Source organism: Gorilla gorilla, chromosome 6 (assembly GCF_029281585.2).
Source record: "Gorilla gorilla gorilla isolate KB3781 chromosome 6, NHGRI_mGorGor1-v2.1_pri, whole genome shotgun sequence".
Taxonomy (NCBI): Eukaryota; Metazoa; Chordata; class Mammalia; order Primates; family Hominidae; genus Gorilla; species Gorilla gorilla.
The window spans coordinates 44,875,071-44,891,615 of NC_073230.2; the positions used below are offsets into that span (position 1 = coordinate 44,875,071).

The window sequence follows — 16,545 nt, forward strand, 5'->3', positions numbered from 1 at the left end:
GTCAAAAGATGTTAAGGGAGCCCCAGCAAACAAACTCGACATTGCAGGCTCTCCCCAGCTACTCTTTCCTGCCTCCATTTTCTTTCCACTTGACCTGACCTATCTGCTAAGAGACAGAAACCAAAATTTTCATTCCACCTTCTTTTTCTGGACTTGAGATTGCTACAGATAGAAAGTGCAGCACATTTTGAACTGTCTTTAACAGTGTGTTTTTTAAAATTAATTTTCACATTAGAGCATTCTACCCCTAAGTATTTTCTAGATCAGCTCAGGCATCTCTGCTCCCCATACCTCTACCCCTGACAGCAGCCTGCAGCACCACAGTACTCCAAGCAGTTAGCAACTTCAAAACAGATTTTCAAAGTGCAATATCTGGTGGCCTGGCCCAGTACATTGCAACAAGGTAAGGCCCATAGGGAGATTCCAGAATCTGGAACTGGATCTGCCCAGGCCCCTGGGGTGAGCAAGATCTCTGGCAAGGAGAGAGAGCTTCAGGAGTGGGAAGGGACTGTGCTGTGCCAGTGCAACTCTGTATCTGGTGAATAGCAACACCATGGATGCGTCAGAGTCAGCTCAGATAACCTCGGTCAGATGCTGACCTGCAGAAGTCTCAGGCAGGGCCAAGCGTGGAGATGGAAAATCCAGAAACACACAGATGCGGGCAGGCAGAATCACAGAAGTCATCTTGCAGGTATTATAAGGAGGTGTCAGTCATCAGGTTAAGCATGGGAGGCAAACTGCAGCTTCTGCAGTGAAGGGGCAGTGAGGCGAGACGGGGATGGTAAGAGTCAAGTGCCCAGCTCTCAGGGTGCTGCAGAGGCTAGGATTCGGGCACTTGTAACAAGACTAAGCAGCTACGGAACATGAGTCGAGGGAAGAAGAGCACCCAGCGTGACTGAGATCTCTCCAGTGTTGGGTCCCAGGGTCCTAGAGACTCCCCCATAACCCCACTCCTACCCCCCAGGACTGAGCCCGCAGAGGAGGATGCTGGCAGGGAGAACAGAAACAGCCGCTCAGGATGCAGGCAGGCTCTGACCCAATGTGGACTTCTAAATGCCTTAGCTGAAATGCAGAAAGCATTTTCTGATAGAACAAGGCTAGGTTTCCAAGCTTGGAGAAAACCCAAAATAATACTCTTAAAATATTTGTAATTAAAAATCTAAATAGAAGGCTATGATAATTGAGAAGAGAGTAGTATTTTTTACCTTTGTTAGAGCACTTGGTGAACAGCAGAATTAATTAGGAGAACAGGAGGAAGAAGATGGAGATGCTATCTGGAAATGTCAATATATTCATGGGCCATTTGTGATTGGATGGGTTTGTTTTGTTTAATCTGTTTTCTACTAAAAATGTATGATTTTTTTCTTTGTTGTCCTCTCAGGGTTGTTGTAAAATTAGATATGATAATATGTGATAACACTTTGGAAACAGTAAAATGTTAGGGCAAATTAAGGCTGCAATATTGCCATTTACATAGAGGTGTCAGAACTATCACTATTTATATAATTGTATACAATTTGCTAGATGCAGAAAACTATAAAGATGAGGCCTCCTGGTGCTTACCAAGGCTGTCTTCTTACACTGACTGAAGCAGAGAAAGAGGAAGCAGAGTAAACCTATACCATGTGCACCCCAGCCCAGGCCCTGTGTGTGTGCCTGGTCTGTATTGTAAATGCAGGGAAATGGAGTTGAAGAAAAAAGTACTATAAAGATGAATAAAGTTTGGTCATATGTGTATCATCCAGAGATGACCAGTGGCAACATTTTCATATCATTTATTTCAGTAATTTTTAGTTTACTTATTTTTACATAATTGAGTTCACACTATTTCACATCATGCTGTTTTCACTTATATGCATTTTCCCTTGCACAAAACATCCTATCATCATTTGTAATTGCTGCAATATTCCATTGCATGGTGATATAATTCAACCATTTACCGGTCTTTGGAGAATGAGGATGTTTTCATGATTTACACATACCTAATACAAACCACTGGGGGCTTTCAGAGGCTGAGAGGTAAGGCCCCTGAGTCAAAGCACAGGACGAGTCTTGTGCTCTCAGTACCAATAGCCAAACTGCCTCCCAGCAAGGCTGCAGCACTGTTCACTCCAAGGGCAATGTGAGAATAGCTGCCCTGGCACACTTCAACAGCACGAAGTGCTCCATGGGTCACCTAGCAAAGATGGTTTTATTAGGTAGTAAGAAGGGGAAAAACACATTTTATATTTGGACATTAGGAGCAGAGATATATTACCATGAAGCTAAGAAACCGCAATCTTCAGAGCCTTCCACTTGACGAAGCCCTGCCCATTCTCATTCTAAATAAACCATTCACTTTTGCACCTGATTTTTGTGTTATTTTCATAAAGGGGGCTCCACAAAATGTGGATGGATCCATCACTGTCCAGGAAGAACATTTGAGGCTGTGGTCGGTAAACCAGTGACACTTTCCACAAGCACAGAGCTAAACTACATTGCCTGGCCTTTCCTGCGTGTGCCACAGCTGGGATTAGGTTTTGGCTAAAGGAAGGTGGCATGCTGGCTAGACACTGATGCCCCGTGTAACTCCACTGACCACTTTGTTAGAAGACTTGGTGAACAGCAGAATTAATTAGGGGAATAGGAGAATGCACTTTAAAGTGATCAAATACTTCACTCTTATTGTATTGTCACTGATATTTTGGGGTCATTTATAACAGCTTTTAGCATTAACTACAGTGACTAAAGCAAAGCCTTCCAAAACTTAGCCACACATGACCTGTCCATCTTGCTGGCTCTCTTCGGATGCCTGTATCACAACTGCCTTACTAATTTGGCATCTTTCATTCTTACTTCCAACCCAAGCAAGCAAACTGATTTACACCAACTCTGCACACTTGTATCTGATGGCCTCAGATTTCACTGCTGCAAACCTGCTTCTGCCATGCAGTATGTAAAAGTGAAGCCCAGAACCCTAAGCCACATCTTCCTCTTAAAAGCACACTCTGAGCAGTACAGACTAAGCTCTTCCTAATGAGGAGATGCAGCAAGTGGCAGAGTTAAACAATTTCCACCAAACACTTTAGAATCCTGAGTTTTCTGCAAAGGAGCACAGATGTTCATATCTCTGACAACAGCCAGAAGCCTCTGCCAACACATCAGCCCATTTCAAGAGAAAAACAGACACAAATACTAAGTATATGCCAAGTTTCCTCTCAAATAGCTTTCCCCCCTGTTTTCTTATTTCATCCAGTTTGACGTTCTTTCTACCTTGCCCACCACATATTTTCTGATCTCCCAGTGCTCACCCATTTTGCAATGATCAGCCAGAAGGGCTCAAAATTGCTTGCACCCTTCCGAAATACATTCTGCTCTATATCCAACAACTTCCTCAAGCACCTTATCAAAATATCACAAGTTCCTTTGGGCCACAATTAAAGTTCTCACCCCAGATGCTATAAATCTTTCCCTGTGAGGATAGTCCTCATGATATCAAAGCTAAGAACAGTCAAGCCTGGAGATTCTCGAATATAATCAAAACTCCTAAACGCCAGGCTGTTTTGAAGCCAGCACATCAATTCATTCCTGGATTCTTAGGGGCTGAATATGCAGCAAATGGATGAAGTTGCAAAAGAAAGGGGTGGAAAATTAAAGGCTTTATCAAAACTAGATTGCAATGGATTTCTGAATATTCTTCCAACAGACAGGGATAAAAACAGCCATGCATTATAGACTTCAGCAGAAGAGGGTTGGCCAAAAGGGTTAACCATTTTCATTGGTCAAAACTGGCCCCTCTGCTTGGAGTTTACAATGCAGTGGGACTGAACCACAAGAAGCTGGGGCCAAAAGTGATGGGCAGTGGTGTTTCTGACCTGAGTGGGACCAGGAAGCCAACCTATCCCTCCCAAAATGTAGACAAGGGGTGCCTCTGTCCCCATACAAAGGATGACCTTTAAAGAATGCAGTTCTCAAGCCAATTGCATTGTGCAACTCAGATATTTGTGGTCTCGTCTGACTGGTTAGCTCTCATGTTTAGAACATCTGGCTAACAAGATTAAAGCCTATCCCAGGATAAGAAAATCAGCTTTCCTCTATTTCAACACCACAGACTCATCCTCATCCCAATTTGAAACAGCTACAAAAAGCGGGCAAACAATATTTATTGACTACCCATTAAATGCATAGCATCGAGGAATAAATTCAATGGGGAAATGAGCCTGCGTTATTCATCAAAGTCTTTTCCAGCCCTGGAAGAGTCTTATTTCTGTGAGTTTAGAAAAAGAATTTACATTTCTCTGGCCAAGAGGTTGGAGTTATTGGCTTAATTCATCAGCTTTTTTCCCCCAAAAAATCTGTCCTTCGCTTTGGCCTAAGGGACCTGGTACAAGTCACAACACATCAGCAACATTAATAGAGAAGCTCGTGTGGTTTTCCTGCTTCTCTTAGAGGATTCAGCTATTCGCAGGAATATACAAGACTTTTAAGGAATTTTGTTAAGTCATGAAGCAAATGGCTTTCATAATTTTAAATGTTTTGATGGATTTTAAAACACTTAAACAGGTCTACAAATAGACAGATGAAGCAGGCAACACTTGCCTTCCTATTTAGAAAAAAAAGCGTTTTAAAACTCATTTACTGATTGTGTAAACTCCAAAATGTTTTCTAGTAATGATGCACTACAAGACTTCTTTGGAAATCTAAAAATCAGACAAGCATGATGCCACACTAAATGAAGTCATGATGTCTGAAGATACCTCCAAAGGCCATTTCGGACTCTCTCGGCTTGGGGAAAACCATTTAGATACTTTTCTACCTAGAGTTCATAACAAAAGCTACCATTTATTGGCCACAGCCCATGAGCCAAGCCTGTTAAGTCTGCACAGCAAACTCTAGAGGTCTGTATTGTTACCCTCATTTTACAGATGGGGAATTGAGATTCAAAAGCATTACATAACTTGTTTAAATTTTCCTATCTGGTAAACCAAGAAAATGGGACTCAGGTCCCACTCCTTCAGGCTCCTGGTGCCATGCTCTTAGTGAGGCACCAATGTCTTCTGTGTTACAGGTTATCACCCTAAAATATATAGGGAAAAACATGGCACCATTTCCCTTCAGTAACATATGTCATAATTTCATCAGACATTCATCTTATAACCTGCAGTAAACTACAGATATGATTAAGCCTGTGTCTCTTTACCTAATGTCTAAAGATACTTCTGAGGCTAAATAAAACTCACAGTTGGCCGGGTGCGGTGGCTTACACCTATAACCCCAGCACTTTGGGAGGCCAAGCTGGGAGGATCACCTGAGGTCAGGAGTTTGAGACCAGCCTGGCCAACATGGTGAAAGCCCATCTCTACTAAAAATACAAAAATTAGCCAGGCGCAGTGGTGGGTGCCTGTAATCCCAGCTACTTGGGAGGCTGAGGCAGGAGAATCACTTGAACCCGGGAGGCGGAGGTTGCAGTGAGCTGAGATCATGCCACTGCACTCCAGCCCGGGTGACAGAGCCAGACCCTGTCTCAAAGAAAACAAACAAACAAACAAACAAACACCTCACAGTATTCTACTGTATTTCATTTTTGAAACATTGATTCTTATTTTTTTTATACATGTGTTTGTCTCTTTTCTGCCAATAGTTTATTTCACTCTACAAGGCTTTATGGATCATACCAAAATCAATTTCTTCTCAGGGAAATACGGCCTTGGGAAAACTTAGGTTTCCACTCCTAGCAAAGAATTTGACAGATAGTGTCCGATTCATTACCCTTTCTCTTTTTTAAAAAATAAATGCCCTCTACCAGAGAAGCCGCATGTCTAATCACTAAAACACCCATCTCTGAAAGTGATGATGCCCTTCCCTTAAACTAAATGATCTGCTCTGGAGGAAGTGTGTGTGAGTACTTGCTGGGGGCTACGCTGGGTGGTCATCCTTGGACCTCATGGGTAGGGGTCCCTCTAAAGCAGGGAGTCCCCTGTGGAATGCAGATCAAGGTCCAGTGGGGCACTTGCCCACTTCCCAGGACAACAAAGCAAACTAAGAGGCCAGGAGCATGCCACCAACAGATCATCATTTCCTCCAGAGCAAAATGGTCTTCGTCAGCCACAAATTCTTTCAAGAAAAAGATAGGCAAGTAGAAAAGCCATAAGCTTTGATCTTCTTTACCTTTTCCTGCCAGCACTGACCACCTGGGCAGCTCCGTATCTCCAGTCCAGTGGACTAAAAACTTCTCATACTGTACGAACATTAGCCAGTTTTCCTATGCTAGAAACAAATAATGCAAAGAAAGCTATCACCCTTCCATGACTCCTTCTCAGTACTCACGGGCAGGGATTCAGTATCCCACAGTAGGCTACATAGTTTAGAAAATTGCTAGATGGATGGATTGCCCCATACCTACAGGTATGAGCTGATAAGATTCTGAGTCCTATCCGTTTTATTCCTGAACAAACCATATATACTCCTCAAGAATTTGTCAATATTAGCAATTGGGCTAGGCCTTAGAGATTCTGGCACATTAGCAAAATGGTCAAAAGCCTGGGAATCAAAATATGGTTGTGATCTGAAAATTCCAACCAATGACACAATTTAGTAATGCCGAAAAACCTACAGAGATGATTTTCAAACATTACTCATTTCACAAATAATCTGTCCTGTGTTCAAGGTCAAATGAGTGTTCAAGGTCAATGCTGTTCAGAACTGGGTTTCTTAGCAAGGGTGACCAAGAGACCTATTTCAATCTGGGGACCTCTTGAAACATTTTGTTTTAAACTTCCCAAAGAGTAACCCACACCAAAACTAATAATTATTATATATTTTTAATAATAATAATAATAAACCATTTTGTTATAGAATGGGAAAGATTCCAATCCATCAACAGCTTATTCAACAAATATTTATTGAGGCTGTGTTATCACTGCCTCATACTAGAAACTGGGAAAACAAAGATGAAAGATGAAAAAGGCAAGCCCTCTGCCTTAAGAAGACCCAGGAAATGCTAGGGTTTCCAGTCTTCATAGATTTATGGTTTTCTTAGTCAATTCAGGATGCTCTAACAAAGTACCATAGACTAGGTAGCTTATTAACACAGAAATTTACTTCTCATAGTTCTAGAGGCTGAAAATGTGAGATCAGGGTGCCAGCAGGGTTGGGTTCTGGTGAGGGCGCTCTTCTGGGCTGTGGACTGCCAACTTCCTGTTATGTCTCACATGGCAGAAAGAGCAGCAGAGAGCTCTCTTGGGTCCTTTTTATAAGGGCACTAATGCCAGAGGGCTCCACCCTCAGGACCTAAGGCCCTCCCAAAGACCCCACTTTCTAATACCATCATATTAGGTATGAGGATTTCAACACAAGAATTTGGAGGGGTGGGGGTGTGGGCACAAACATTCAGTGCATCATGATTGTTATCCAGAATTATTTACATGTGTCTCCTTATATCTGTGTCTTGTCCACTGGTTCAATGCTGTACCACCAATTCCCAGCATGCTTGGCACATGGGAGGCACTGGATGTCTATCCGTTGAATGAATAAATTAATTAATGACATAAGCTCTGCCAACAGCTAGTTTTGGCTTTGGCCAAGTAATCACAAACCTCAGATTTCCCATGTGTAAAATGAGTTTAAAACATTAGGTTCCCCAAATAGGTGCTCCGCAGAGTATTGGTTCTGCAAAATGTCATGGGTTTTACTGGAGAAAAAGGGAACCTGTGGCTGAGTTTGAAAACCATCAATATTACAAAAGAAAGCTGATTTCTACTTGAGTCTTCTCCATCTGTAATACGTTGATATACTGAGAACTTCTCAGGGGATGTCCTAGGCAGAGTCCCCCACTCCAATGAGGCTATAAAAATCATCATTTGCAAGTCTCCAGAACAAGGCTCTGGACCCTCATGCCTAGCAGTTTAACACCAACAAAAGGATCCATTCTTCAACATCTTCTTTGATGTGAACTATTCTCAGGGAGCTAAGATGGACAGAGGTGTGCTCCTTCCTTCACCTCAGCTCTTTCTGGCTCTATGGCCCTGGGCAAGTTACCCAGCCTCTCTAAACTTAAGAGTTCTCTCTCTCTCTCTCCCTCTTTTTTTCTTTCTTTCTTTCTTTTTTTTTTTTTTTTTTACTGAGATGGAGTCTCATTCTGTCACCCAGGCTAGAGTACAGTGGCACAATCTTGGGTCACTGTAACCTCTGCTTCCTGGGCTCAAGCGATTCTCCTGCCTCAGCCTCTGAAGTAGCTAGGATTACAGATGCCCGCCACCAAGCCCAGCTAATTTTTGTATTTTTAGTAGAGACAGGGTTTCACCACGTTGGCCAGGCTGGTCTCGAACTCCTGACCTCAGATGATCCGCCCTACTTGGCCTCTCAAAGTGCTGGGTTACAGGTGTGAGCCACCACACCCATCTTGTATTTGCTATAAAATAAAATACTAGTAGTAATTAATTCAAAAAAGGCCTGAAGTGAGAACTAAATGAGATAACATATATAAATCACTTGGTACCACTCACAGGAGACGCTCTGTAAAGGTCAGCTCTGCTTGTTATTATTCACAAACATACCAGCATCTCGTTTGGATTCCAGTCTCAAGGTCACCAACAGGTAAACTCTGGCAAGTCAGTCCTTGCCTCGCCTCAGAAGTGGCACAGACAAAATCCAGGTTTTTGGCTTACATCAGTGTTTCCCAAACTCTAGTTCTTCAAAGACCATTTCCCAGCCCTATTTTACTCAGTATTTCTCTTACAATTATTGCATGTTAGTCTCATCCTAAACAAGGAAATCTAGGAAATCACAGGTTTGATGTCCTTGTTATTCTTTTTCCAAGACACATGAAAATGAATAAAAAACTATTTAAATACTCCCTAAAAGCCAGCATTATACCTAACTCATTTTCAATGCCATACACCGAGAAATATTTACTCAGGATTTTTATCCAAGATCCTTCTGCTAAAAAGATTCTACATCTTTTTTTCCCGAGAAAAAGAAAAAAATCACAAACTAACCTTTGCAAACACTAACCTGAGCCCCCTAAGACAATACAGTAGTTCAGACCACAAGGGGGTCTTCTTTAGAAACGAGATTCAAATCTAGTTTCTAAGCTAAACATCTGAACATCAGAGATCACAGAAGGTGCGGAGATGACTCTATGGCTTTCCAAAGAAAGAATGACATCAACTTCCAGAATACAGTGACATCTCTGTGATGTGCTACGTTAGCTGAGATATGAGGAGGCATTTTTAAAGATATGTTTCAGGCTAAGACTTTTTCAAATTCTAAAACTAAAATTCACAAAAAGCCATTGCTCTCCCTCCAGGAAAAACACCTGCTTTAGAACTCTTGCAGCTCTGCATGGAAGAATCCTGTCACCTCAGTCTGGGTCAGCAGTGACCAACACTGCAACGTGTCACAGATCACTCTGATAGGAATATCACCCTCCTTCAGATGCCACCAAAACCAACACCACTATGGGATGGCTGAAAACCTATAAAAATATTTTAGATTAGTCATAAATAAAATGACTCAGGATGATATTCTGCAAACATTTTACGGACTCCAAACATTGAGCCTTTTCAAAAGTAAAAGTGAGCCTAAGTGGCAGTGGATAATATCGCTATTTTTGCTTTTAACTGCAATTATTCCCAAGCCCTTTTAATAGCTGTCACTTTTCATTTCCAGGCTGTAGCAAATTATAGTAAGAGGAGAAGGGAGCTGACAGCTCATTTCTTCTGTGAATGGCATGCTCTTCCATTTCTGCAAGGCCTGTGGGCCCTACTTTATGGCACATTCACCATCCCCAGGAAAATCCTGCTAAAAGAAGCAATAAAGACAATAGTGCTCAAGTCTGCCAGCTTGGAGGCTTTGGGTACTCCAGCAGAGTTTCCCAGGCCTCCATGCATTCTGATCAATAGGGGAGAAAAATAAGTTATCCCCATAGATACCCCAAAGGCATTTTATCTTTTTATCTACATGAAGGATGTATGCTTGGGGTGTGTGTGTGTGTGTGTGTGTGTGTGCGTGCACACACACGTTGGAGGGGAACAGAGACAGCTGGTTTCATTTGAAAGGAATTAATAATGCAGGTATTATTAATATCATAAACCTCATCCTCTTAGGATACATATCCCAGTGAAAAGAGAACTAGGTCAAAGGCACAAAACAGTTCATAAACAATAAAATATTTTTGAATCTAAAATAGCACCTAATAAAAAAAAACTGAGTGATCACTTTTGGCACCTAGAAAATGGTGCAGCCTGTCCCTAAATATTAAAGTAGTATGAATACAAAAACAACTTTTAAGAGGAGCTTTCAGAACTCAAGCTAATGAATCCAGTTATGTTGCTGCTTGGCAGTCTTGACTAAATGGAACATTCAACTCCAGACAGGGATTGGGCAGAACCAGCTAACCAATGTGTATATGCCTGGAGCCAATCTCATCTGTGTCACCAGAGCGATAATCAGAATCCAGAACCTTGGAATGACATTTCTTTTTGTAATATTGGTTCCTTTTTAAGTCAACATGTAGCCTAAAGATCAAAACAATCAAATGAAAATGTGTATTAGAAAGACCCCTAGGAAATATTTTCCACCACGTCTTCAGAAATGCAAAGACCCAACAGATGAAAGAAGAGCAATCCTGAAATTAATTGCTGCTCAGAAGATCAGCTTTTTACTTTTTAATTAACATTCTGTCCTAATCCAAGAGCCAGAAGAAAAACATACGATGTATAGTGCTTACGCACCTCTTATGGGGAAGTGTTAACCTTTCTTCCTCAGCCTTTCTCTATTTTCATCAAAATGTGTTTAAATTTAAGATGCAGTCTTGGCAGAGTGTGTAGCTCAGTGATGCAAATAGTGTGGGATGGTGCCACCCAGAACTCCATGTGTGGGAGAATAACTAGGAAATCAACTTTCCTTTTCTCTGTGCAACTCTATTTCATCCAGAGGAGGATGTGGGTACACGTACTGCAGGTTGTTGTTGTTGTTGTTGTTGTTATTTTTTCCAACTGGGCAAGGGAGGAGGTATGGAGAGGAAAAGCCAAGTGATATTTTGGAAGGATTTGCAAAACACCTGGGTTTAAACTGTCAGGATCCAACCTGTCTTCTTTCCAACCCACCTCCTTCAGTGATTCCACATCCATTCCGGGTGCTGCAGACTAAGGGATGGATTTGCAAAACACCTGGGTTTAAACTGTCAGGATCCAACTTGTCTTCTTCCCCACTCACCTCCTTCAGTGATTCCACATCCATTCTGGGTGCTGCAGACTAAGGGATGGAACAGTTACCCCTGTAACAGTCATAGATGTGGTAGGAAGAGGCTGGCACAGATCAGGCATCACAATGAGCAATCCCAAATACGTTGGAGTGATTTGTTTGCAACATCTCTTAAATCTTTTCCTAGAGGTGCTAACAGGCAGGGAAAAGGGCTGATCTTCAGTTTCACCACTCTCCCATCTGGTCAGCTCTGAAAATCCCCTGCTGGGCATATTCTACATGCCAGGCAGTGGGCAGAGCACAGAGGATGCACAGATGACTGGCTACAGTACCATCACTATGTTCAGGTGCTCTCAGGCCAGCAGGGGAGATGGGAGAGTGAATGAACTCATGCATTTTGTTTTTGTTTTTCTTTCTTGCACAGAGGCATGAACTAATAATCCTCTATGGAGGGCTGCTCAGTTAGAGGCCAAGAAGGTTTTCTGAAAGAGACATTTAAGATGGCATTAGGATGTGAAGGATGAGGAATGGAACTAGAGGGAAGAGGGACATAGAAGATATTCAGGGCATCCCTAAGGGGGCTTCAGACTACAATTACCTGGTGCAGAGTCTTTGTATAAATAGAGATTTTAGGAAATTACTCCAGAATCAGAATTTCTAGTGATGAGATCCCAGATTCTAGTTTTTGCAAGCTGCTGAGATGATTCTGAATGCAGCTGACTGACCTACAGATTTGTGTTTGGGATCCATCAATCACACCTAGCACCCTCCCTCCACATTTATAAATAGCTGAGAAAAATTTGGCATTGACGGAGAGCACAGACAACAGTTAGGTTCAGCCCCAAAAACAGGGCTCTGGCCTATTGATTCCAAATTCAATGTCTGGACCACCAGCCCCCGAAGAGCTCCACCAGGAACATCATTTTCCATGAAGCACATTTTTGGCCAACAGGACACAGGCCTCTTCTGCCATCCCCACCTGGGTTTCTGCCTGCATGAGAGTATCAGCCACGCGTTACAGCTGTGCCCACTGCGACCTCATCTTCCCCTGCAGAGGGCAAAGGCACTCCACATGTATCGTCATTTCCTGGCCTCAAGTGCTCAAAGAATGAGTTAATGAATGAAGTCCACAAATAGGGCTCACAAAAGGCACTCCTCAGAGGGTATGGGAAGTATAAAAATGGTCGCTTCTCCCAGACAGACCTTATTTTCTCTGAACCGACCAAAAACCAAAATCCAGAAATCAAACTGCAATACTGGAAAACACAGCCTACTTGAAATTTAAGTCTTAATGCAAACAACAGAAAATGCTGTGAAATTTCTTTGCATCTCTGAGCTCACCGGTGTCTCCTAATTCCATCCCTTTCAACCCGCGATGGCCTCTGGCCACAGAATTTTGGAGAAGAGGTTCAAAACTCATACATACTCTCACATCTACTGTATGCCGGCCGAGGCCAAAGAACTGTGCTGTTCATTGATTATATTTTTTCATTTTATCTTGACAACCACACACTGGCATCATTTCCATCTATACAAGAGGAAACAGAAGCTATGAGAACTTAACAAATTTCCCCTAAGTCACAGAGCAAGTGGGTGCTGATTAATTTCAACCTGGATCTGTGTAGGTCTGGATCCCACAAGGCAGCTCAGGGAAGTGTCTAAGGGAACAAATGGGACCAAGCCTCGCAACAGGCACAAAGCCTGATTGAGCACTTTCTAGTGTGGCATAGTTACCTTAATGGACAGCAAGGTCAACACAGCAATCAGAACAGTCTACCTTGGCCAGGTGCAGTGGCTCCTTCCAGTAATTCCAGTGCTTTGGGAGGCCAAAGCAGGAGGTTAACTTGAAGCCAGGAGTTTGAGACCGGCATGGGCAACATAGCAAAACCCCATCTCTACAGAAAATAAAAAGATTAGCCGGGCATGGTGGTGCATGTCTATAGTCCTAGTTACTCAGGAGGCTGAGGTGAGAGGATGGCCTGAGCCCAGGAGTTCAAGGCTGCAGTGAGTTATGACTATGCCACTGTACTCCAGCCTGGGTGACAGAGCAAGACCCTGTCTCTAAAATAAAAAAAAAATTAATTAATTTAAAAAAGAATAGTCTAACTTGCACAGGGCTATACTATTGGCTAGACGATCAGTGTTTCTAAAAGTGGGAATAGATGAGAAGCCTATTAAATTTCTACTTGATGTGTATAAGTGGAAAAGTTCTAGGTCAAGTGAACAAAAGTCTAATTTGAATCATAAAAACAGTCATGGTCCCTCAACCAATCCTCAGACTTGAGAGTCAGTTTATAGTGAGTTTACACTGGCTCAACTAGAATGAAAGGAAGGCTGGGTCACTTTGAAATAGGACCCTGGTACACTGCCAGAAATGTATTCTGTTAATCTTTCTCCCAGCCTTCCCCAAGAAGACCTATGTACAACCTTTTACCATGGTAACTGTGCACTGGGGAAAAAGGAATAATGAGATGTTTTGGGAACTAATGGACAATGGCTCTGAACTAACACTAATTCCAGAATACTCAAAACATCACTGTGGCCTCAGTTAGCAGGGACTTATGGAGGCCAGGTGATCTATAAAGTTTGTTTTTTGTTTGTTTGTTTGTTTTTTATTTTTTGACATGGAGTTTCGCTCTTGTTGCCCAGGCTGGAGTGCAATGGTGTGATCTCAGCTCACCACAGCCTCCATCTCTCAGCCTTAAGCGATTCTCCTGCCTCAGCCTCCCGAGTATCTGGGATTACAGGCATATGCCACCACGCCTGGCTAACTTTGTATTTTTAGTAGAGACGGGATTTTTCCATGTTGGTCAGGCTGGTCTCGAACTCTTGACCTCAGGTGATTCACCCACCTTGGCCTCCCAAAGTGTTGGGATTACAGGTGTGAGCCACCGCACCTGGCCTGATCTATGAAGTTTTAGTTCAGGTCCACCTCACAGTGGGCCCAGTGGGTCCCACACGTCAGCCTATGGACATTTCTTAAGTTCTGGAATGAATAATTGGAATAGGTATGCTCAGCAACTGCCAAGTTCTCCACACTGGGGAAGCAAGGAGTTGTTTGGTTATTGTACTTGTACTGAGGGAGAAAGGGGATGTGAAAGGTCTGAGAATGTGGTTCCAAAGGCCTGAATATGCTCCATTTCCAGAGTGAACTGAGAACACTTAAGTTGGGGTTTTACCATGTGTGTGCTACTTGGTTTATAAGAAATGGGCTCAGCTCTGCACTTGAACATCAGGATAAATTGTTCCAGAGATGAAGAGCCAAGACACTATCAAGTTTCAAATTGCTAGCTGAAACCCCTGATAACTGCTAGAAAAATAATATGCAATTATAGTCTAGAAACGTATATTATCAAGGCCACGGTGCTCTCAGAATGTAATAAATGAAATGTGGGTAACCACACATGTGGTAAAAATCCCAACCCCCAATGTGTATCACAGATGCCTCGTCACCCACAGGCACTGGGGAGGGAGGGAGGAAAAAACAGACGCTTCAAATTCAACACTGGCTGAACCGTGGATGAAAGGACAAAAAGCCAAGAAACGTTTTCTATGTTCTTTCCAGTTATGGTCTTCAAATGTCTATGCCCTGTAGGCTCTTGGGTGACTAGTAGAGAATTATAAGTACACAAGCAAGTAAGAATACTTCTGCAGAGAGTAATGCAATGACAAAATGTTGGTTTCTTCTTCTGTAATGTTCGTTACATCTAGAGTGGATTTTGGCACAGTGGAATGACACTAAGGCAGTAACTGTTGCCTCCTAGGGTTAGGGCACTGCATGGCCGTGTGCCTCTCCAACACCCAGAGGCTCTCAATAAGTGACCTTGGGTCTTCAGCAAAATTGAGGACAGCGAGAGTTACATGCCAGGCGTCCCTAAATAGAATATCCCCAGGGCCCTTACTCAAAGACGAAGGAACCATTTTAAAGGACTGTTAAAAGGACACAGTGCTCACATACATGGAAAATAGTGCTTCTGTCTGCAGACATATACTGAGTACTTCTTATGGGCTCAGCCTGGGAACACCTGCCGTGAGCCCTCCAGGCTACTAAGAGAGAAGGACATGAAACAGAGTGTGAAAGCACAATCAATGCCAGCAGAGGGAAGCACTTCATGTGTCCAAGGAGCAAATGCTAGAAGTCACGGAAGGTTCTCAGAGGAGGTGACCATCCACACATATCATATGGTCCAGGCACTTCACTCACAAAGGAAGCCAGAGGCCTCTATCTCCCGGCCCACCAAACTGCCAGACACCTCTGGCATGACTTCTCTTTTGCTTGGTGTTTCCCCTTAATATTCACTTCAACCTGATTTCACCTGATTAGGAATTCTGGGTCTTATGCTCACTTGCAAGGGAAGAAACATTAGCCCACCTTATCCCTCACTGCTGGCTTCTGAGCAGTACTTGAAGACGGGCCTCAGGGAGCAGGGTGCCTCAAGGAAAGCCCCCCAAAAACGAATTCTCCTGGTGTCTCTGAGTCTTTATGTCCCTGAAAACAATTCCCTATTTTGGCAGTCATGAACTAGTTTCTCCCCTGTACATGCCCTGTCTCCTGCTGCAGGGGGCAAAATAAGTAAAATCTACAGAGGGGCTTCTCATCTCCCCTCCTCATCAGGCCAGGCTAACCCACCCACTCAGAACCCCTGCCTGTCCCCGAACCTCATCTGGGACTTATGGAACAAGATTTTTATTAAACGGTGACAAAGATGAAAAGTAAAATATCAGAGACACACAGAGAGTGAGCCACAGATCTGAGAACACAGCTGCATATGAAAGGATTAGAAAATAAATGAAAAAAGTAACTCAAAGGATTTAGAATCCATTTTGGGTGCACTGAAAGAAAATCCCCCCAGTATTGGGAGAACAGATCCAGGTTCAAACCTGGGTGATAAGGAGGTTCCATCCTCTTCTGGTTGCCTGATTAGGTGGTACCTTGAGGTTTATAATTTTTCTTAGTCACCACTTTGTAGGATGATGCTTCTTGAAAGAAAAGAAAAGTGAAGTCTGGGACCACGTGCACTGGGATCACCTGAGAGGCTGCTAAAAATGCTGTTTCCTGGGTCCCCAGTGATTCTTAAGCATTCTGAAGTCTGAGAACCACAGAACTAGGTACTTCATCATTCCTAAGTGGTTGCATTACCCATGCTAAATCACTCCTTTAAATTGCTGTTTAAAATTTAAAGAAGACACTAGTGGCTAAATTGATTCTTTTAGAAATGGTTAGATTCTAACAGGAGTGATTGTACAGTCACATTGTGACCAATTTTAAATGATGTAAAATTTACAGGTTGAAGCCAGAAGGATCTTTTCAAAGCATAAATCAGATCACGTCACTCCCTTGGGTAAAACTCTTCAGTCACT

At 42.8% G+C, this 16,545-nt stretch overlaps 1 protein-coding gene and 1 pseudogene across 15 annotated transcripts in view; one reads left to right on the top strand and one right to left on the bottom strand.

The window, feature by feature from the left end:
• The window catches only part of ELMO1 (engulfment and cell motility 1), a 592,158-nt gene that overhangs the window by 561,194 nt on the left and 14,419 nt on the right, over window positions 1-16,545 (bottom strand). The window lies entirely within an intron of this gene.
• On the top strand, window positions 1,547-1,686 carry LOC115935484 (uncharacterized; annotated as a pseudogene).